General features: G+C 35.9%; 1 pseudogene; it reads right to left on the bottom strand.

Annotated features, from left to right (window-relative positions):
* Positions 1-5,113: 5,113 nt before the first annotated feature.
* The window catches only part of LOC138070060 (transcription factor IIIA pseudogene), a 30,461-nt pseudogene continuing 12,160 nt past the window's right edge, over positions 5,114-23,414 (bottom strand).

Below are 23,414 nucleotides of genomic sequence, written 5' to 3'. Positions count from 1 at the left end.
ATAAAAGTCATGATAATGGACTGAAATCACTTCAATTCTTGGACAATGGATATGGAAGGGATGGAGGGCTAAAACAGCATTAACATCTTTTAACTGAAATCAATTTAGTACGTTTTAATGTTCAGAATTTTTCATTCTTATTCAAATGAAAATTTCTTAAAAGGTACTCTCTCCAACTGCAGAGTAAATCATTATAGAGAAAAGTGTATGATATCTATTCATATTTAGCATATATTTTGAATTTCAAGACATGTGTCAGCATGAATGTATTTTTTCCTTTTCTCTTAAAAATTATTATAAAATGTTAAATCAAGTTTGAACTATAAGCATCATACAAATGTCTTTGTACTGCCTAATAAATTATGCTAGCTGAACTCTTTTCTTAAATTATTTTTAATAAGTAAGGAATCTAAATGGAAATGAATCATATGCTTGCACCATTGCTGTCAAAATGAGTTTGCATAAAAAGAATATATATTAATATTGCATAGAGAGGCCTTTAGGAAAAAAAGAATGTGGTTGTAGTATTTATGAAAGGAATAATTTTCTGAGTTAAATTTTAGGAGTAGTTTTATATTCTTTTATTCTGTTACATTGAATCGGACACGACTGAAGTGACTTAGCAGTAGCAGCAGTAGCATTCTGTTACATTAAATACTATCACATTATAAATGTCAAAGTGAAATGCTCATATTAAAATATTATATATCACATTTTAAAGAATATACCAATCTTCCACAGTCCTTTTTCAACTCTTCCTCATTTTCCTCAAATGAATCAAATGCAGATTAAGCTTTCCTTGGGATATTCCTGCACTTTTTCTAGACCTTTGAGTTCAAACTCCACACCTAAACTAGCTAACTTTGTATGGTACCATAAAGAAAAGATAAACAAGATGTGAAACATGTAGGTTGTCTTGCTGATTGCATTCTTGGGGCAATTTCCCCAAACTTTACAAACTTCAATTTTCTATAATGTGTAATACTGCTTCCAGTGAGGTAACCCTGTGAAAATTACTTTAATACATTTGAAAAGTATATATTTAAGAATTACTTTTATTCAAGGAGATATCTCTGAGCAGGCAATTTGGGATAAGCTTGCCTAGGCTTTCATTGGAAAATTTGGAGGCAAAAGTAAACATTACTTTGTCCCACACTCAAAAACCTAGTATTCCAGTAATGTCATGGAAGATGGCAGAATATGAAGCTTTAAGAATAATTCCCTCCAATAAAACAACTATTGGGTTAGCAAGAACTATGGAATCAACTATTTTTGAACTTTGTAGTCTACTGGAACACTTGCAGCATTCAGAATACCTGATGAAGAAAGGCTAGTAACATTCAATTAATTTCAGTGCTTAGCATGGCAGCTTTCTTCAGCCTCACAGCAGGCAAATTAAAGGCCTGGTTTCAATTACACTTAGACACAATATTAAGTAGTCTGTGATAATTCTAAAATGCATACTGTAATGTCTAAGAAAGCAATGAAGAATCAATGACAACCAAAAGAGTTCTGAATAATAAGCCCATAGAACAGAGAGACTGGCATTAAAAAAAAAAAAAAAGACTGAAATGACACAGAAAACAGAAGGAAGGCAGAAAAAGAGAAAGAACAGTGTGGCAAAAAGATTCTAAATCAAACATACCCCACCCCCCACCCCCATCAATCCTATAAATGTAAATGGATTAAACACTCAACATTTAAAGTTGGTATTTTCAAGCTAGGGAAAAATAGATGTTAGATAAATTATGAAAAGTCAAAGGATAGTAAAAGATTCAAACACTAAGCATAACTAGGCTAGTTGGACTATGAAGTGAAGTGAAAGTCACTCAGTCATGTCTGACTCTTTGTGAGCCCATGAAATACACAGTCCATGGAATTCTCCAGGCCAGAATACTGGAGTGGGTAGCCTTTCCCTTCTCCAGGGAATCTTCCCAACCCAGGGATTGAACCCAGGTCTCCTGCATTGCAGACAGATTCTCTACCAGCTGAGCCACAAGGGAAGCCCAAGAATACTGAAGTGGGTAGCCTATCCCTTCTCCAGTGGATCTTTCCAGCCTGGAATCCAACCAGAGTCTCCTGCATTGCAGGCAGATTCTTTACCCACTGAGCTATGAGGGAAGCCCTCATGGGACTATAACAATGTCAAATAATGTAGGCAAGGAAAGGAGTATTACCACTAGTAATGAGACATTTTATAAGGATGATGATGAAAGAAAATATTGACAAATAAAATTCAGCATATATAGCAACTATAATTGAAATTTAAGATATATGGAAGAAACATTTTCAGAAATACAAAGATAAATAGACAAATCCACATTCATAGTTGTGAATTTTAACATAGCTTTTAGTAGGTGATGGACAATTTGTAAAAATGCAGATTTGAAGGATGCTCTTATCTAAAGTGACCTAATAGAAATTAATAGAACACTACATCTCTAAATAAGGCAATGTATATGTAATATTCATATAAATCTTATTTTAAGCCAAAAAACAATTTTCAAAATACTTTAAGTCTGAAACTGTACTGAATATGCTCTCTAAACATAGTAAGATTAAAGTAGAATTAAATAACATTGGCATAGCTAGAAAACCTCTAAATACTTAGAAAGTAAGTCACTCAATTCTAAATAGTCCAAGAAGCAAATAAAAATTACAAAGAAAATGATATTTGTGTGTGAACATATGTGTGTATGATTCATAGGAATGGTAATTTAAAATCCATCGGTATTTGAAGAATTTAGCCAAAATAGTGCTTAAGAGTAAGTCTATACCTTTAAATGCTTATTTTAGAAAAGAAGACAGGCTTACAGTCAATAATCTAAGAATACATAAATGAAAGGAAAGCTATAACATGATTATGGATTGGGAAGCTCAATCTTAAGATGGCCATTATGATCAAATTAATCTATAATTTCAATTTAGTGCCAGTCAATACCCAGTACACAATTTTGTCAAAATTAACTGATTCTAAAATTCTTATGCAATTTCAACATATCTAAATAGCCAAGACAATCTTGTAAAAAGAACTTTATCCAAATTAAAACCTTACTATAAAGCTATGCTAATCAAGACGGGGTGATGTTTATGCAAGAATGAAAATATAGGGAAATGATATGAAAAAAGGTAGTCTGGAAACTGATTCAAAGTTATACATCTAATTGATTTTACTAGGTACAAAAATAATGTATATATATATATATATACATATATATATGGCCCATGACACACGATAAGATGCACAAAATCTTCAAAATCATTAACAGTGTCAAAAGTTAATAAAAAAAAAAACACAAAAATAAAACCAATGATCCACTTGAGCAGTAATTAGTAAAAGTTGATTGTGCATACACAGAAAGGCAGTTTGCAAAACAGGAACACTCAACTAAAGGATGGGATAGGCTCAAGGTCTATTTCTATAAAACAGATCATATAGTGTGAAGGCAATGAGGGCTTATTCTTTACACTGATTGATTACAATAAAATTTTCTTTTTTTTTTAAGAAAAATTATTTTCATTTAAATTTAAAAAGGATAAAGAAAAAGTACAGTGAACACCTGTTATCCACCACCCAAAATAAAAAAAAAGTACCTGGTTCTCTTTAAAGGACCATTCCTTTGTTCTTTCATCAAACAATGGTAATGATAAACGGAAGCATTCCCTGTTCAGGTACTCTTACTTGGCAACTACAAAAGTGGTATTTCACCTTGTGTCTGTCTCCTCTATTTAACTGGAGGGTGAAACCATTAATACCAGGCAGACAGGAGGGCCTATAGCAGCGTAGACCTTAGGACGTGTGTGTGATAAAACCCAGGCCTCACATACTAGCCCCAGATCTCACTCTTTCAACCTATGACCCACCGTGACCAAGGAACTGACTTTTTCTTCAAATATTGGACAACATGATCTGAACACAAAGAGTAAACAGATTCAGCAGTGGATCGAAAAAAAGTACAAAGTCCAGATTACAGTAAAGAAAGGGAAGAGTGCAGATGAGCCCGAGGACAAAATGGTAAGTGAAAACAGGCCTGAGCGACTGCTTGTTTTCTGAACTTATAAATAAGCTGTGGAAAACGTAAAGGCAGAGAAAAGTAATAATTCTGCCCAGTCTTAGTGGCAGCTAATTGGGTTTTCAAAATGCAAAATGTACACACTCTTTCCACCGTAGCGTTAAGTACTTCACCATGTGAGAACACTACTTCCTCACTTAAGGGCTATATACTATTCTACTTCACAGACTGTAGAGGGTCTAACATTTAAATAGGAAAACTAGAGACTGTATGGGTTCATCTTTTTAAGTCCGATTCCTCTTTATAAATGCCTCTGAGAAGCAGTCAAGTCAAACTCTTCAAGGAAGTGTTAGTTTACAGTCCCAGGATAAGTCTGTAGAGGATCTGTGGATTTCGCTTTTGGAGTTACACAGCAGTAGATAAAGGCAGCATTTACTCCAGTGGTTTTCAGCCCTAGCTCCAGACTAGAATGACCCAGGCCCTGGGCCCAGTCCAGCCCACCCAGAATCTCTAGAACCATGTGTCTTTTTCTAACCACCTCAGTGACTGTGAAGGACGGTTGGGAACAGCACTGAGCTGACAACCTAGGGGGATAAGGTTGGGCACCCTGCCAGTGCCCAAACCCACCACTTGACACTTTTTGTGTGTGGGTGGTTTGGGCCAAACAGCCTCTCAGTGTCATGACGGGGGATTCAAAACTATCAAGCCTTTAGCGTGTTGGACTAGTTCCATGGAGTTTGTATAACCACCTGGTTATTGTACAGTTTTCGATCAGCTTAAGCAGGTCTGTACAATTTGACTTAGCAAATCCCTTATATAGCAATTCAAGAATGTTGGCTTTTATGGGTATCAGATAAGCATGAACACTGGAAACAATCAGAGGTGCTGGTTTTATACTAGCCTTTTGTTTCCTCTTCTAGGAGGAGATGTGTAATCGAGTAGTCCAGGCTGTGTCATCCCGGCCGCAGCCCATCAGAGGAGGCAAGGCTGTGATGTGTGTTCTTCGTCCCTTGAGCAAAAAGGAGGAGGCTGCATGGAGAGCAGCTCCGGGCACCCCAAGAGGAGACGCTCTGAACAGGGGAGACGGGAAGGACGGAGCATCTGGTGTCCTGCCCCAGTGACTTTAATAAACACATGCTTCCAGGGGAGAGAAACTGCATTGGCTGGTCTGTGGTCCTCCATACAGCGCAGGCAGATATGCAGCTGCAGTCAGCATGGCGACGTGGAGAGCGCGTGGCCTTCCATGCAGCTCAGCGGCTCCCCATTCCTGGGCAAAGGCACAGCCTGGCCCTGTGTCCTCTTAGGAGGAAGGTACCCACTGAGCCAGGAGGCCAGGCTCCGCTTCCCACGAGACGGCCTCACACTGATTTTCTTCATGTTGGGGTCATGCACAATGGCATGCCTGCTGAGGCTCTGCTTCATGGCAAAGGTCTTGCTGCAGCCAGCATGCTCGCACACGAAGGGGCGCTGCTGCTCGTGGAAGGAGAGGATGTGGCTCGGGAGGTTGAAGGCGGTGGTGTAGGTGCGGCCGCAGCCTGCCCGTGGACACCGGCACACGTCCCGCTCGGGGGCCTGCATCCTCATGTGCTGCCGCAGGAAGTCCTTGAGCTTAAACATTTTCTGGCACATGCCACACCTTACGTCCTCTTTATGGAGTTTCTCTCATGTGTTTTAGAAGCTCTGTCCATGTTTTTGCCACAAAAGAACATTCTTTTTGACATATATAGCTTGAACAGTGGCTCGTTGGTGTGCTGGCACTGGTGGGTTTTCAGCTGCGGATGTTTCTTAAAGGTCTTCTTACAACCTTCAAAACTGCATGCATATCGTTTCTGCTGGTTTTCATGTTTGCGTTCAAAATGTTTCTTCAAGTTTGATTTTGTGTTGAATTTCTGTTCACAGCCACTAGCTGTACAAACAAAGGGCTTTTCTCCGGTGTGAATCACCGCGTGGCGGCTGAGATGGTAGTCCCTGACAAAGGCCTTGCCACACCCTTCATGGTCACAAACAAATGGTCTCTCCCCCGTGTGCCGGCACAGGTGCGCGTCCAGCTTCCAGGCCTTGTTGTAAGCGGCGCTGCAGCTGGGGAAGGAGCAGATGAACCTCCGAGGGAGCGCCTGGGGCGGCGGGGCGGCGCCCTCGCCTGCTGCAACGAATGCATCGGCGATAGTCAGGGACGACACCGCCTCAGCCACCGAGGCCGGCGGCTCCAGGTTGCCCTGGGCCAAGCGCTCGAGCACGGGCTGACCCACGTGCCGCGGAACCGCTGACCACCTACCGCTCTAAAATTTTCTTAAATAAAAGGGAATTGAGTACTGGTTATCTCATATCAATTTTGGTTGCTATTTAAAATTTACTTATCTTTTCAAGACTTTATTTATCTTTTCAAGACTTCTCTGGTGGCTCAGACGGTAAAGCGTCTGTCTACAATGTGGGAGACATGGGTTTGATCCCTGGGTTGGGAAGTTCCCTGGAGAAGGAAATGGCAACCCACTCCAGTACTCTTGCCTAGAAAATCCCATAGATGGAGGAGCCTGGTGTCCATGGGGTCGCAAAGAGTCGGACACGACTGAGCGACTTCACTTTCTTTCACTTTATCTTTTCAAAAAGCAAAAGCAAGTAGTGACTCAGGTGAAGTTAACCTCACTTATCCTGCGAAATAAGCTATTATTAAACTAAGTTGTGTTTCAGTGACTAACTGGTCTGTCTGCTCAGATAATTTTCAGTTATGATCTCTGTTTCTGTCTGATTTTAATAGTAGTAAAGAAAATTCATGTCAAAATCATAAACTATTTTAAATCTGAGAATAAGTGTTGAGGATGGAGATCAACTAGAACTTTAATACAATCAGTTTAGAGGATACTTTAGCCTGATTCTGTAAAGTTAAATATAATCTACTCTATGGCAATACTCCCAGATATTAAAGATAAATGAAAATATATGTTCATAAATGATCTGCACATGTATGTTCATTTCAGTTTTACTCACAGAAAGCAAATGTCCATAAATTAGTCAAGGGACCAGCCAATTGTAACATGTTTATTGAGCAATAGAAAGGAACATAGAACAATATAGTTAAATCTCAAAAATATGCTCTATATACATACTATTTACTATACAAATTCTATGATTTCATTTATGTGAATTTCTAGAGCAGGCAAAATGAAGATTTGGTAATAGAAATTAGAAAAGTAGTTGTCACTTTGTAGGGGTTCAGAGGTTGATAATAAAAGTCACAATACACTTTCTAGGTTGATGGTGGTTATGCAACTGTTAAAACTAACATAATTTAAAGGTGTGCATTTCACTTATATAAAGGATACATCAATTTGAAAAAAATGAAAAAGTAAAAAAATAGCCTAAAACAAATATAGATTAAAATGTTTCCAAGAGTATTACAAGAGAGTTTGTCAATATTTTCATTCAAGAAAGAAATGATAATATGTTTAAAGGTTTTGGGTACAAATGTCCATAGGCAAAATGAAATCATGAGCTCTATCAGCTGTCTGTGTAGAAAGTTTTCACATTAGATTTATCACCAATGATGAATAGATTTTAATATTACCAAAATCAATACTAATAGCACCTGTGAACTTGATTACAGTATTGCCTGCATAATTATGTGAATTTTTAAAAATGTATTCCTCTAGATTTACAGTTTTCCTTTTTCAGGAAGATTGAATATTTTATGAAGAGGCAACCTGTTAACTCACCAATAATGTACTCTGTAGTTTCAAAACATCCATATTTAGGAGAGTAGAAAAAGGTATAATTGTTTTCAGCATCTTCCTAAGATAGCTGGGTTTCCTGAAGCTTTATCCACATCATGGCTAGAGATACCTCCTAAATTTACTTTACCAATAAATCTGCATTTATCTGCTTTATACTGAGGCTTCTCAAAAGATTGTATTAATGTATTGTTGGATTTGGATTGCTAGGATTTTGTTGACATTTTGTGTATATTTTCATCAGTGATATTGGCCTGTAGTTTTCCATTTTTTGTAGTGTCTTTGTTTTGGTATCAAGGTGATGATGGCCTCATAGAATGAGTTTGGGAGTGTTCCTTCTGAAATTTGGGGGAAATAATTTCAGAAGGATAAATGTTATTTTTTTCTCTAAATATTTGACAGAATTTGCCCATGAAGCCATCAGGTCCTGGACTTTTGTTTGTTAGGAGCTTTTAAATCACAGTTTCAATTTCAGTACTTGTGATTGATATATTCATATTTTCTATTTCTTCCTGGTTCCATCTTGGGAGTAATACCTTTTTAAGAATGTGTACATTTATTTCCAGGTTGTCCATTTTATTGGCATATAGTTGCTTATAGTAGTCTCTTACAATTCCTTGTATTTCTTTACTGTCCACTGTAAGTTCTTTTCATTTCTAATTTCATTGACTTGAACCCTCTCCCTTTTTTCCTTGAAGAGTCTGGCTAAAGATTTATCAATTCTGTTTATCTTTTCAAAGATTAGCTTTTGGTTTCATCGAACTTTTCTATTGCTTTGTTCATTTCTATTTCATTTATTTGTGCAATGATCACATGAATGGATAAAGAAGATGTAAAACATATATAAAATGGAATATTACTTAGCCAATAAAAAGAATGAAATAGTGTCATTTGTAGCAACATGGATGGACCTGGAGATTATCCTAATAAGTGAAATAAATCAGACAGAGGGAAAACAAATATATGATATTACTATATGTAAAATCTAAAAATGATGATACATGTAAGCTTATTTACAAAACAGAAACAGACTCACAGGCTTAGAGAATAAACTATGGTTATTGGGAGGAAAGGTAGGGGGAAAGGATAGTTTGGGAGTTTGAGATTGACATATACAGACAACTATATTTAAAATAGATAAATGACCAGGACCTATTTATTTAGAGGAAATTCTGCTCAAGATTCTGTAATAACTTAATTGGGAAAATAATTTGAAAAAGGATAGATACCTGTATATGTATAACTGAGTCATTTTGCTGTACACTTGAAACTAATACAACAATGTTAATCAACTATGCTCCAATACAAAATAAAAATTATTTTAAAAGAAAAAAAGAAATAAATAAATACAAACAAAAGCTACCCATCCCCATATGTAAAACAGATCAGTATTTGCCAAGGGCAAGGGTGGGAAGAACTTAATGCAAACAAGCACAAAAAGCTTTTTCTGGTTTATCAAAATGTTCTACATCTTAATTGTGGTGGTACTTACACAACTGTATAACTTTTTCAAAATTCATTGACAGTACATGTAAAAGTTGAGAAAAGTATGTGCATCTAACCTTAAAAAAAATCAAGACTTGATTGAAGCAGATGCTCTACATTCTGGCAAGAGCCTTCCCAAGAAATTATACACAAAATGTCATATGTTTGTTTACTTTTGCCATCCCTTCTCAGCTTGGATATTTAGTATGCTATGTATACAGAATTGAGCTAGTAGACAGGGAGACATGACTAGCATTTCCTAAAATTAAGTAAACACACACTAGAAAATAATAAGTAAATGAGAAAGGAAAGAAGGAAGGAAATAAATAAGGAAGGAAATATTTTCTCTTAATATCACACTGTATCCCCTTTATCTTTCTTACACTAGCAGAAATATGCATTGAGAAAGAAATCTAGGAAAATATTGCCTCCATTTTCTTCCTTCCCTCTCACTTTTTATCTCATCAAATATGGCCTTTTTTCACACGTTATTTCTTTCTGTTATGGTCAGATATTTTTTAATTACTATTTTAATTACCTACAATCTGTTGATGTTGTCTTATTGTCTAGGTTTTTGTTTTGTTTTGTTTTGTTTAGTGTTCCATATGCTCTTGAAAAAGAAAATGTGTACTCTATTACAGGTGGGTAAAATAGTCTCCATAATTGTCAATTAGATAAATTTGGTTGAAAATATTGTTCAGGTCTTTGATATCTTTACTCATTTTCTGATTGTTTTGTTTATTACTGAGGAAAGACTGTCAAAGTCACGAACTACATATGTGATGTGAGGTACTTCACTTTTCAGTATTGCCAGTGTTTGTTTCATGTATTTTGGAGCTCTGTTGCTTGATGTACACACATTTAGGATTATTATGTCTTCTTTATCCCTGGGTATATTCTTTTTACTCAAATATACATTATTTTATATTAATGCAACCTCTTCAGCTTTCTCTTGGTGTTGGTGTACATCGTTTTCTATCATTTTATTTTTAATTTTTATTTAAAAAGAATTTTTTATGGACATCAGGTGGTTGGGTTATGTTTTCTAACTCACAATCTGACAATCTCTTTCCATTTTTTTAGATCTCATTTAGATTTAACTTAATTTTTTATAAGGTTCCATATAGTGCTTTCATTGTACTTTTTTTTTTTCTGTTTGTCCACTCTGTTTTGTTTTTCCTTTGGTCCTACCTTTGTGGCTTGTTTTTGATTATATGAATTCTTTAGGTATTATTTATTTACCATTGGAATTTTTATTTTTACATATACCCAAAGATTTGCTGTTTCTGTTGCTCCTCCCTCATTCTCAAATTTCCAAGTAATTCTCTTATATTTTTCCCTTTATACTAAATTATATTCTTTAGTTTTTCTTTTAGAACAATCTCAGTGGAAGAAAATTTTCTTAGTTTTCCTTCTTTCAGGACTTCATTAAGCCTTCATGCCTGGACTTCATAATTTTTGTTGCAAAATAGCTCTGATAAAATCCCAAGATAAGACCTGTAGATTTATATACATAATTAAAACATCTTTTTCAGCTCGTTATCTCTCTCAGAGTTTTCCCCACATTCTTGACATCTGTTCAAGGGGCAGGGGCCATCTTTTAACTTTTCCTGGCTAGAAAATTGGTTCTATATTAGACTTTTGGCTACTGTGTCACCAAGAATCAACATGACTGGGGGCAAGCCTTGATCCAAAACCAACAGAGATAAAGAAGTGTAGCGGCAACAGAAGTAATTTTTATTTTATGATAATTGTTTGTCCAAGTTTTCATTACCCTTCATGATACATGTGTTTTTGAGTACTTTCAATAGTCCTCAGCTAATTGTTTCTCTTGTAACTTTTTCTTTTATTCACTGATTGATTGCATTGCTTGCTGTCCACCAGTCTGCAAATTTCCCAGTTTACTTGCTATTATTGAATTCAAACTTTATCCAGCTGTAGTTGGGTAGTTACTTTATTCAATAATTTAAAAAGTCCATTTAGATTCTGATTTGTAGCCTAATATATGGTCTATCATGAAAAATGTCTCATGGGCACTTGAGAAAAATGTGTATGCTTTTATTATTGGGTAGAGTGTTCTCTGTATGTTTATAGGATTCAGTTGGTTTTTTGTATTATTTAGTTCTTCTGTTTACTTACTTATCTTCTATCTGGTTGTTCTATAATTATTAAGAGTTGAATACTGAAATCTCCAACCATTTTTGTAGAATTGTCTAGTCCCTTAAGCTCATTTTTTTTTTTTTGCTTTATATGTTTTGATGGTATGTTACTAGATACAAAAATATTTATAATTGTTAAATCAACTGACTGTATTAAACCTTTTATTAAATATCTATTGTCCCCATCTCTCCTTTTTTTATTTAAAAATCTTATTTTTTTCTGATATTAGTAAAGCCCGTATTGTTCTCTTTTGCATGGAACTATTGCATGGAATATCACTTACCATCCCTTTACTTTCAATCTATTCATATTTGGATCTAATGTGACTCTTGTAGATACTATAAAATCAAATCATGTTTCATCCATTTTGCCATTCTCTTGCTTTTTGATTGGAGAGTTTAATCCTTTAATGGTTAAAGTGATCATCAGTAAGGAGAGAATTGCTTCTGTCATTTGCTATTTTTTATATACCCTATACATTTTGTTCCCCATTTTTGGCATTATAAACATTTTTGGGTTTAACTAATTTTTTGTAAGAAAATATTTAAATTTCTTTTTATTTCATTTTGTATATATTTTACAGCTATTTTGGGGGTTTCCATGGAGATTACATCTAACCTTCTAAGTTTATAGCACACTATTTGAATAATTAGCCTCAACTTCAATAACATACAAAAACATGACTCCTTTACAGCTCTGTCCACACTTCTTTGGTTATTGATGTCACAATATTATGTCTTTATACATTATGTGTACGAAAACATAAACTCTTTTAAACATTAATCTCTTAAATTATGCAGAAACCAAAAATTATACAGAGTTATAAACCAAAGTTACAATAGTATTAGCATCTAGATGATTTTAATATATATACATATAGGTCTCTGAGATCACATTCAAAACATAGTAGAACTGAAAATATTATTACAATATTACTGGCTTTATGTATTTTACAAATTTAATGCATTTTTCATGTTTTTAAGTTTTTTGAGTTCTCTATTTCTTTATATGATTTCACGTTATTGTCTAGTGTCTTTTTATTTCACCCTGAAGAATTCTCTTGAACATTTTTGAGGGAAGTTTTTGTGGTAAAAAAGCTCAGATTTTATTTAATTAGATAATCATTTATTCTCTGTCACTCCTGAAGAACATTGCTAAGGGATATAGGATTCTTGGTTAACTTTTTTTAGCACTTTGAATATATTGGTCCACTGATCTCTAACCTCACTATTTTTGACGGGAAATCTGCTCATAATATTTTAATGATTTCTTGTATGTGATAAGTCATTTCTCTCTTGCTGATTGCAAGACTCTTTTTCTTTCTTTCAGTTTCTAAAGATTGACTAAAATGTCTAGGTGTTCCTTTTGGAGTTAATAATATTTGGAATTTGTTGAACTTCTTTGATATTTTTATTTATGTCTTTCATTAAATCTGGAAAGTTTACAAGCATTGTTTCCTCTACCTTTTCTCTCTCGAGCTCCCACAATGAATATTTGGATCTGTTTGTTTGTGTCTCATGATTTTCTTGGACTCTGATTACTTTTTCAGTCTTTTTTATGTTCATTATAATGAATAATTTCCATTTTCCATCTTCAAGTTCACTGATAATTTCTTCTTCTTGGACAAATCTGTATTCCAATACCTCTAATAAATTTTTAATTTTAGAGATTGTACTTTTCAAGTCCAGATTTTTTTCCTTTGCAATATTTTCTCTTTATTGATATTTCCACTTTGCTTATTAATCATTCTCTAGCTTACTTACATATTTTTTTGTTTATTTAAACATTGTCAAACAGCTGTCTTAAAGTTTTTCTAAATTGATCTACTGGTGGGCCTTTTCCAGGTTTCGGTGATGGCACCCCACTCCAGTCCTCTTGCCTGGAAAATCCCATGGATGGAGGAGCCTGGTAGGCTGCAGTCCATGGGGTCGCGAAGAGTTGGACACGACTGAGCGACTTCACTTTCACTTTTCACTTTCATGCTTTGGAGAAGGAAATGGCAACCCACTCCAGTGTTCTTGCCTGGAGAATCCCAGGGATGGGGGAGCCTGGTGGGCTGCCATCTATGGGGTCACACAGAGTCGGACATGACTGAAGTGACTTAGTATAGTATAGTATTGGTTATTTAAATCTATTTTTTCCTTTGTTTGTACTATAATTTTCTACTTTTTAGAATACCTTGTGGCTTTTTGTTGAAAACTGGACATTTATATTTAATAGCAAGCTAATTCTGAAAATCAGATTCTTCTTGTTCAACAAGGTTTGCTGGTTTTTTGTTACTGCTTTTTAAAATTCTTATATCTTTATTTTGTATTATTGTGAGCTGTTTCTGTACTAAATAAGAATCACCTGAGGTGTAAAAGTCAGGTGTTCTTTGGTCTTTTCTAAGTCTGCACCTTTTCCTGGGCTTGCATGATTATTTCCTCATTTCCTCTGTTTATATATTTGCTTCTGTATGTCCTAGTCTTTAAAATCTGACTCACAAAAAAAGAAAAAAAAATGTTTTTAAAAACATAGAGCATGGAGAGAAAAGGCACTGGAACTTTAAATTTCCTAGAAGTCATTTCAGCTATAGAGGGAGGAGTTTGCAACATGGAAGGAAGAGTAATAAAAATGTACACTGGGCTTGCAATCTGTACCTTTGTGATCAGAAACAACAATCAAAGCATAGATCCCACTTGTTTGGAAGATAGGTTCTATTTTTCAAACCTTACCCCTTGCAAGCTGTGTGTAAGCTGTTCAAGGACTATGTGCCCAACTACCTACCACAGGTCTGGGGTGGAATAAGGGTAGCTGCTAATGTGTTAAGAGCTGAAATTAACAGAAATTAGTCTCAAGTTATCCTCCAAGTCTTCCTCACAAAATGCAATCCTTCTATACACTCCAGAATTACAAAATGGTCACATCAGGGAAAAAACTAAGATCATGGCATCTGGTTCCATCACTTCATGGTGAATAGATGGGGGAAAGTGGAAACAGTGGCAGATTTTCTTTTCTTGGACTCCAAAATAACTGTGGATGGTGACTGAAGCCATGAAATTGGAAGAAAAGTTATGACAAACCTAGACAGTGTATTAAAAAGCAGAGACATCACTTGCCAACAAAGGTCCATATAGTCAAAGCTATGGTTTTTCCAGTAGTCATGTGTGGATGTGAGAGTTGGACCATAAAGAAGGCTGAGCATCAAATTGATTCTTTTGAATTGTGGTGCTGGAGAAGACTTTTGAGAGTCCTTTGGATAGCAAGGAGATCAAACCAGTCAATCCTAATGGAAATCAATCCTGAATACACATTGGAAGGACTGATGATAAAGCTGAAGCTCCAATACTTTGACACCTGATGCAAAAAGACCCTGATGCTGCGAAAGATTGAGGGACGGAGGAAAGGGGAGCAATAGAGGATGAGATGGTTGGATGGCATCAGCAACTCAGTGGACACGAGTTTGAGCAAACTCTGGGAGATAGTGAAGGACAAGGAAACCTGGCATGCTGTAGTCCAAGGAGTTGCAAAGAGTTAGACATGAAGTTAGTGATGAACGACAACTATACATCAGGCAAATTCTGCCAGTGTGATTATTATTTAGATGGGGAGACAAATTCCTGATGCTTCCTATGACACTATCATCCCAGAATCTTCTCTGTTGGCTAATTGCTTTTTGTATTTTCTTCAGAATTTTCTGTTCTATTCAGCAGGAAAGAAAGATTATAGTAGGCATTTAATTTTAGTCAGAATCATTTATATAGCTGTTTAAAGCCACATTCATGTGTAACTTTGATTGAAATAAATACATATGAATAATATAATATGATTTTCTGCCAATTTTCAAAAATATAAATTTAATATCATTATACAAATAAATATAAATTATATTGCATATCCCATTATTAGTATTATCAAATGTATTATGTATAGGAAAAATGAAAAGTGAAAGTGAATGTTGCTCAGTTGTGTCTGACTTTTTGTGAGCTCATGTACTATACAGTCCATGGAATTCTCCAGGCCAGAATACTGGAGTGGGTAGTTGTTCCTTTCTCCAGTGGATCTTCCCAACCCAGAGATCGAACCCAGGTCTCACATATTGCACGCAGATTCTTTACCAGCTGAGCCATCAGGGAAGACCATACAGGAAAAAAGAAGAAAAACAAGTGTATTTGTTCTCTGTATTAAATTTCTTTGAAATTTTTATGGCTATAAATAAATTATCTTTTAAAGCAGTTTTTTCTCAAGACATACAGATGGACAGAAGGCACATCAGAAGATGCTCAAAATCACTAATTATCAGTTCAGTTCAGTCGCTTAGTCATGTCCCACTCTTTGCAACCACATGAATCACAGCATGCCAGGCCTCCCTGTCCATCACCAACTCCCGGAGATCACCCAAACTCAAGTCCAACGAACCAGTGATGAGATCCTGCCATCTCATCCTCTGTCATCCCCTTCTCCTCCTGCCACCAATCCTTCCCAGCATCAGAGTCTTTTCCAATGAGTCAACTCTTTGCATCAGGTGGCCTAAGTATTGGATTTTCAGCTTTAGCATCAGTCTTTTGAAAGAACAAGCAGGACTTATCACCTTTAGAATGGACTGGTTGGATATTCTTGCAGTCCAAGGAACTCTCAAGAGTCTTCTCCAACACCACACTTCAAAAGCATCAATTCTTCAGCGCTCAGCTTTCTTCATAGTCCAACTTTCACATCCATACATGACCACTGGAAAACAATAGCCTTGACTAGATGGATTTTTGTTGGCAAAGTAATGTGTCTGCTTTTGAATATGCTATCTAGGTTGGCCATAACTTTGCTTCCAAGGAGTAAGCTTCTTCTAATTTCATGGCTGCATTCACCACCTACAGTGATTTTGGAGCCCCCCCCCCAAAAAAAAAAAACTAAAGAGTGACACAGTTTCCACTGTTTCCCCATCTATTTCCCATGAAGTGATGAGACCAGATGCCATGATCTTCATTTTCTAAATGTTGAGCTTTAAGCTAACTTTTTACTCTCCTCTTTCACTTTCATCAGGAGGCTTTTTAATTCCTCTTCCCCTTCTGCCATAAGGGTGTTGTCATCTGCATATCTGAGGTTATTGATATTTCTCCCAGCAATCTTGATTCCAGCTTGTGTTTCTGCCAACCCAGCGTTTCTCATGAGGCCCTCTGGATATAAGTTAAATAAGCAGGGTGACAATATACAGCCTTGACGTACTCCTTTTCTTATTTGGAATAAGTCTGTTGTTCCATGTCCAATTCTAACTCTTGCTTCCTGACATGCATATAGGTTTCTCAAAAACCAGGTCAGGTAGTCTGGTATTCCCATCTCTTTCAAAATCTTCTACAGTTTATTGTGATCCACACAGTCAAAGGCTTTGGATTAGTCAATAAAGCCGAAATTGATGTTTTTTGGAACTCTCTTGCTTGTTCCATGATCCAGCAGATGTTGGCAATTTGATTTCTGGTTCCTCTGCCTTTCCTAAAACCAGATTGAACATCTGGAAGTTTATGGCGCACGTACTGCTGAAGACTGGCTTGGAGAATTTTGAGCATTACTTTACTAGCATGTGAAATGAGTGCAACTGTGCGGTAGTTTGAGCATTCTTTGGTATTGCTTTTCTTTGAAATTGGAATGAAAACTGACCTTTTCCAGTCTTGTGACCACTGCTGAGTTTTCCAAATTTGCCAGCATATTGAGTGCAGCACTTTCACAGCATCATCTTTCAGGATTTGAAATAGCTCCACTGGAATGCCATCACCTCCACTAGCTTTGTTCGTAGTGATGCTTCCTAAGGCCCACTTGACTTCACATTCCAGAATGTCTGGCTCTAGAAGAGTTTTCACACCATCATGATTATCTGGGTCATGAAGATCTTTTTTGTACAGTTCTTCTGTGTATCCTTACCACCTCTTCTTAATATCTTCTGCTTCTGTTAGGTCCACACAATTTATATCCTTTTTTGAGCCCATCTTTGCATGAAATGTTCCCTTGGTATCTCTAATTTTCTTGAAGAGAGCTCTAGTTTTTCCCATTCTGTTGTTTTCTTCTATTTCTTTGCTTTGATCACTGAAGAAGGCTTTCTTATCTCTCCTTGCTATTCTTTAGAACACTGCATTCAGATGCTTATATCTTTCCATTTCTCCTTTGCTTTTCACTTCTCTTCTTTTCACAGCTATTTGTAAGGCCTCCCCAGACAGCCAGTTTGCTTTTTGCATTTTTTTTTTTCCTATGGGGATGATCTTGATTCCTGTCTCCTGTACAATGTCACAAACCTCATTCCATAATTCATCAGGCACTCTATCTATCGGATCTAGGCCCTTACATCTATTTCTCACTTCCACTGTATAATCATAAGGGATTTGATTTAGGTCATACTTGAATGGTCTACTGGTTTTCCCTACTTTCTTCAATTTATATCTAAATTTGGCAATAAGGAGTTCATGATCTGAGCCACAGTCAGCTCCTGGTCTTGTTTTTGTTGACTGTATAGAGCTTCTCCATTTTTGGCTGCAAAGAATATAATCAATCTGATTTCAGTGTTTACCATCTGGTGATGTCCTTGTGTAGGGTCTTCTCTTGTGTTATTTGAAGAGGGTGTTTGCTATGATCAGTGTGTTCTTTTGGCAATACTCTATTATTCTTTCCTCTGCTTCATTCTGTATTCCAAGGCCAAATTTGCCTGTTACCCCAGGTGTTTCCTGACTTCCTACTTTTGCATTCCAGGCCCTTATAATGAAAAAGACATCTTTTTTTGGGTGTTAGTTCTAAAAGGTCTTGTAGGTCTTCATAGTACCATTTAGCCTCAGCTTCTTCAGCATTACTTTTTGGGGCATAGACTTGGATTACTGTGATATTGAATGGTTTGCCTTGGAAACGAACAGAGACCATTCTGTCGTTTTTGTGATTGCATCCAAATACTACATTTCGGACTCTTTTGTTGAACATGATGGCTTCTCCAGGGATTCCAGCCCGTAGTAGTAGATATAATGGTCATCTGAGTTAAATTCATCCATTCTAGTCCATTTTAGTTCACCGATTCCTAGAATGTCGACGTTCACTCTTGCCATCTCCTGTGTGATCAGTTCCAATTTGCCTTGATTCATGGAGCCAACATTCCAGGTTCCTATGCAATATTGCTCTTTACAGCATTAAACCTTGCTTCTATCACCTGTCACATCCACAGCTGGGTATTGTTTTTGCTCTGGCTCCATCCCTTCATTCTTTCTGGAGTTATTTCTCCACTGATCTCCAGTAGCATATTGGGCACTTACCAACTTGGGGAGTTCCCCTTTCAGTATCTTATCATTTTGCCTTTTCATACTGTTCATGGGCTTCTCAAGGCAAGAATACTGAAGTGGTTTGCCATTCCCTTCTCCAGTGAGCCACATTCTGTCTGACCTCTCCACCATGACCCACCCATCTTGTGTGGCCCCACAGGGTATGGCTTAGTTTCATTGAGTTAGACAAGGCTCTGGTCCATGTGATTAGATTTGTAAATCAAAATTATATTGAAATACCACCTCACACCAGTCATAATGACCATCATTTAAAAACCTACAAACAGTTAATGCTGGAGAGGGTGTGAAGAAAAGGGACACCTCTTGCATTGTTGGTAGGAATGTAAATTGATATAACAAACATGAAGATTGGTTTGGAGGTACCTTAAAAAACTAAAAAGGAACTATCACATGATACACCAATTCCATTGCTGGGCTTATATCTTGTGAAAACCATAATTCGGAAAGAATTATGTTACTGAATATTCATTGCAACACCATTTAAAATAGCCAGGAAATGGAAGCAACCTAAATGTTTATAAAAGTTCATCAACAGAGGAGTAGATTAAGAAGATATGGTACATATATGCACTAGAATACTACTCAGATACAAAAAGAATAAAATCATGCCATTTGCAGCAACATAGATCGTCCTAGAGATTATCATTCTACCTGAAGTCAGGCAGAGAATAACAAATATCAAAAGATGTGGCCCACACATATTATCTAATTTTAAAAATGAAACAAATGTATATTCTTGCCTCCTTTGTTGAAGATAAGGTGTCCATAAGTGTGTGGATTTATCTCTGGGCTTCCTATTTTGTTCCATTGATCTATATTTCTGTCTTTGTGCCAGTACCATACTGTCTTAATGACTGTGGCTTTGTAGTAGAGCCTGAAGTCAGGCAAGTTGATTCCTCCAGTTCCATTCTTCTTTCTCAAGATTACTTTTCTATTAGAGGTTTTCTGTATTTCCATACAAATCTTGAAATTATTTGTTCTAGTTCTGTGAAAAATACCGCTGGTAGCTTGATAGGGATTGCATTGAATCTGTAGATTGCTTTGGGCAGAACACTCATTTTCACTATATTGATTCTTCCAATCCATGAACATGGTATATTTCTCGATCTATTAGTGTCCTTTTTGATTTCTTTCATCAGTGTTTTATAGTTTTCGATATATAGGTCTTTAGTTTCTTTAGGTAGATATATTCCTAAGTATTTTATTCTTTTCGTTGCAATGGTGAATGGAATTGTTTCCTTAATTTCTTTTTCTACTTTCTCATTATTAGTGTATAGGAATGCAAGGGATTTCTGTGTGTTGATTTTATATCGTGCAACTTTACTATATTCATTGATTAGCTCTAGTAATTTTCTGGTGGAGTCTTTAGGGTTTTCTATGTAGAGGATCATGTCATCTGCAAACAGTGAAAGTTTTACTTCTTCTCTTCCAATTTGGATTCTGTTTATTTCTTTTTCTTCTCTGATTGCTGTGCCCAAAACTTCCAGAACTATGTTGAATAGTAGTGGTGAAATTGGGCACCCAAACTGGTCAACCACTTGTAAAAGAATGAAACTAGATCACTTTCTAACACCACACACAAAAATAAACTCAAAATGGATTAAAGATCTAAATGTAAGACCAGAAACTATAAGACTCCTAGAGGAGAACATAGGCAAAACACTCTCCGACATAAATCACAGCAGGATCCTCTATGATCCACCTCCCAGAATACTGGAAATAAAAGCAAAAATAAACAAATGGGATCTAATTAAAATTAAAAGCTTCTGCACAACAAAGGAAACTATAAGTAAGGTGAAAAGACAGCCATCTGAATAGGAGAAAATAATAGCAAATGAAGCAACTGACAAACAACTAATCTCAAAAATATACAAGCAACTTATGCAGCTCAACTCCAGAAAAATAAACAACCCAATCAAAAAATGGGCCAAAGAACTAAATAGGCATTTCTCCAAAGAAGACATACGGATGGCTAACAAACACATGAAAAGATGCTCAACATCACTCATTATCAGAGAAATGCAAATCAAGACCACAATGAGGTACCATTTCACACCAGTCAGAATGGCTGTGATCCAAAAGTCGACAAGCAATAAATGCTGGAGAGGATGTGGAGAAAAGGGAACCCTCTTATACTGTTGGTGGGAATGCAAACCAGTACAGTCACTATGGAAAACAGTGTGGAGATTCCTTAAAAAAATTCCACATAGAGCTGCCTTATGACCCAGCAATCCCACTGCTGGGCATATACACCAAGGAAACCAGAATTGAAAGAGATACGTGTACCCTAATGTTCATTGCAGCACGGATTATAATAGCCAGGACATGGAAACAACCTAGATGTCCATCAGCAGCTGAATGGATAAGAAAGCAGTGGTACATATACACAATGGAGTATTACTCAGCCATTAAAAAGAATACATTTGAATCAGTTCTAATGAGATGGATGAAATTGGAGCCAATTATACAGAGTGAAGTAAGCCAGAAAGAAAAACAGCAATACAGTATACTGACAGATATATACAGAATTTAGAAAGATGGTAATGATGATCCTGTATGCGAGACAGCAAAAGAGACACAGATGTGTAGAGCGGACTCTGTGGGAAAGGGAGAGGGTTAGATGATTTGGGAGAATGGCATTGAAACATGTATACTATCATGTAAGAAACGAAGTGCCAGTCTATGTTCGATACAGGATACAGCATGCTTGGGGCTGGTGCATGGGGATGATCCAGAGAGATGATATGGAGTGGGAGGTGAAAGGGGGATTCAGATTGGGAGCTTGTATACACCTGTGGTGGATTCATGTCAATGTATGGCAAAACCAATACAGTATTGTAAAGTAAAATAAAGTAAAATTTTTTTTAAAAATGACACAAATGACTTATTTACAAAGAAAAAACAAACTTATAGATACTGAAGCAAACTTATGTTTACCTAGGGCTTCCCTGGTGGCTCAAAGGGTAAGGCATCTGCTTGTAGTGCAGGAGACCATGGTTCAACCCCTGGGTTGGGAAGATCCCCTGGAGAAGGAAATGGCAACCCATTCTGTTACTCTTGCCTGGAAAATCCCATGGACAGGGAAGCCTGGTAGGCTACAGTCCATGGGGTCGCAAAGAGTCAGACATGACTGAGTGACTTCACTTTTCTCTTACGGTTACCTGCGGGGAAACATGGGAGGGGGAGGGATAAATCAGGACCTTGGAATGAACATACACACACTACTATGTATAAGATAGATAACCAACAAGGACCTACTGTATAGGAATACCAACTGTATATTGATATTGTAAATCAACTATATTCCAATAATTTTTTTAAAACTCAGACAAAAAACATAGTTTCTCACTCTGTTCTATATGTTTCAGTATTTATTTTTATGAATTTTAGAAATTCTAAATGGAGAAAAATTAGCACAGTATTCTGGAGCTTATAATGAATAGTTAGAAGGGCATCATATTTTATCATGGCATTCTTTCCATATTATATCTAAATAGTTTAGAATTTTACAAAACCATTTTAAAGAATCTCTTAATTGTCCATCTGTATTAATATTATTTAATAGTCTTAATAAGAAATCATTCCATAGAATTACTTAGGAAATTAGTTGACTCATAGGATTCAAGATAGCACTGTTAAAATAGAAATAATTTTACATTGGCATTATATTGGAATTGGATTTAACAGGAGGTATTCATTTTACTGTGAAATGCTAGAAGAAAAATGAAGATTAATTTTTGTAAATTACATCAAAGTAACTGCATTCAAAAAGCAATAAGCAGTCATGTACAGAAAGAGAAATATTCATATTGATTTGATCCTTATGATTTTTGCTTTATGAAATGATGCATTAGTGTGGTGACTGGCAAAAAATGTAATTGCATTTAAGCTACTACATTTAAATAAATGAGTTATTTCTGGTATACTGGATGAAAAATTACTACAGTAGAATTTTATCTATTTTCATATTTTCTGGTGGGCTTTGGTGTTACACTGTCTTACCTTACCAGTTATGGTGAAATTAGAGTGCCCACTATTATCAGTTTGCATACCCACAACTCTCATTTTCATGTTTTGCAAACATTTGCATGCCTACTCTGAATAGAGGTAATCAGTGTCAAGCATTGTAGATAGCAGAATAAATTACAGATGTTTTGGGGATTAAATGGCAAATTCTTTTGATTTAAACTTAAAAACAAGCCTAAAATTGACTTCTGTGCATTGTGATATTTAATGATCTAGAAGCGTAGAAACATTATCATCCAGAAAGTGTTTTATTATAAAAATTCATATATGTATGTTTTTAAATTACAAAGTTCTCTTCTAATCTTGTTTTTATAATGAAATTTAATTGTGTAATATAAGCATAAAATAATGTGTCTTCTGTATCACAAAATGAATATAAAGTATAACTATATTATTTCTTCTTCAGCAGATCTTTTTTTAATCTCAAAGACAGACTAAGTTTTTTTCAGTGACCACACTGAAGATTTCAAACTAATTTTTAGTCAAATGAGAAGTCTTATAAAATATGGTTTTATCATATTTTGCAGCCTCCTTGACTTCCTAAGTGTGCTCCTATTTAATCCCAGCCATAATTTTAATGAGGTATTATTCATATTGCATTATCAAACATGAGATAATGTATGTGAACATTGAAACTCTCTGAAGAAAGATATTTTGTAAATATTCTCTATTTGATAAATTCCTTTTATCCAGTATGCCTAGCTTTTATATTATTTTATGTT

This window comes from Capricornis sumatraensis, chromosome 2, assembly GCF_032405125.1.
Source record: "Capricornis sumatraensis isolate serow.1 chromosome 2, serow.2, whole genome shotgun sequence".
Classification (NCBI taxonomy): domain Eukaryota; kingdom Metazoa; phylum Chordata; class Mammalia; order Artiodactyla; family Bovidae; genus Capricornis; species Capricornis sumatraensis.
Note: the sequence above shows the minus strand (reverse complement) of the source record. Positions and strands in the feature narration are given on the sequence as shown.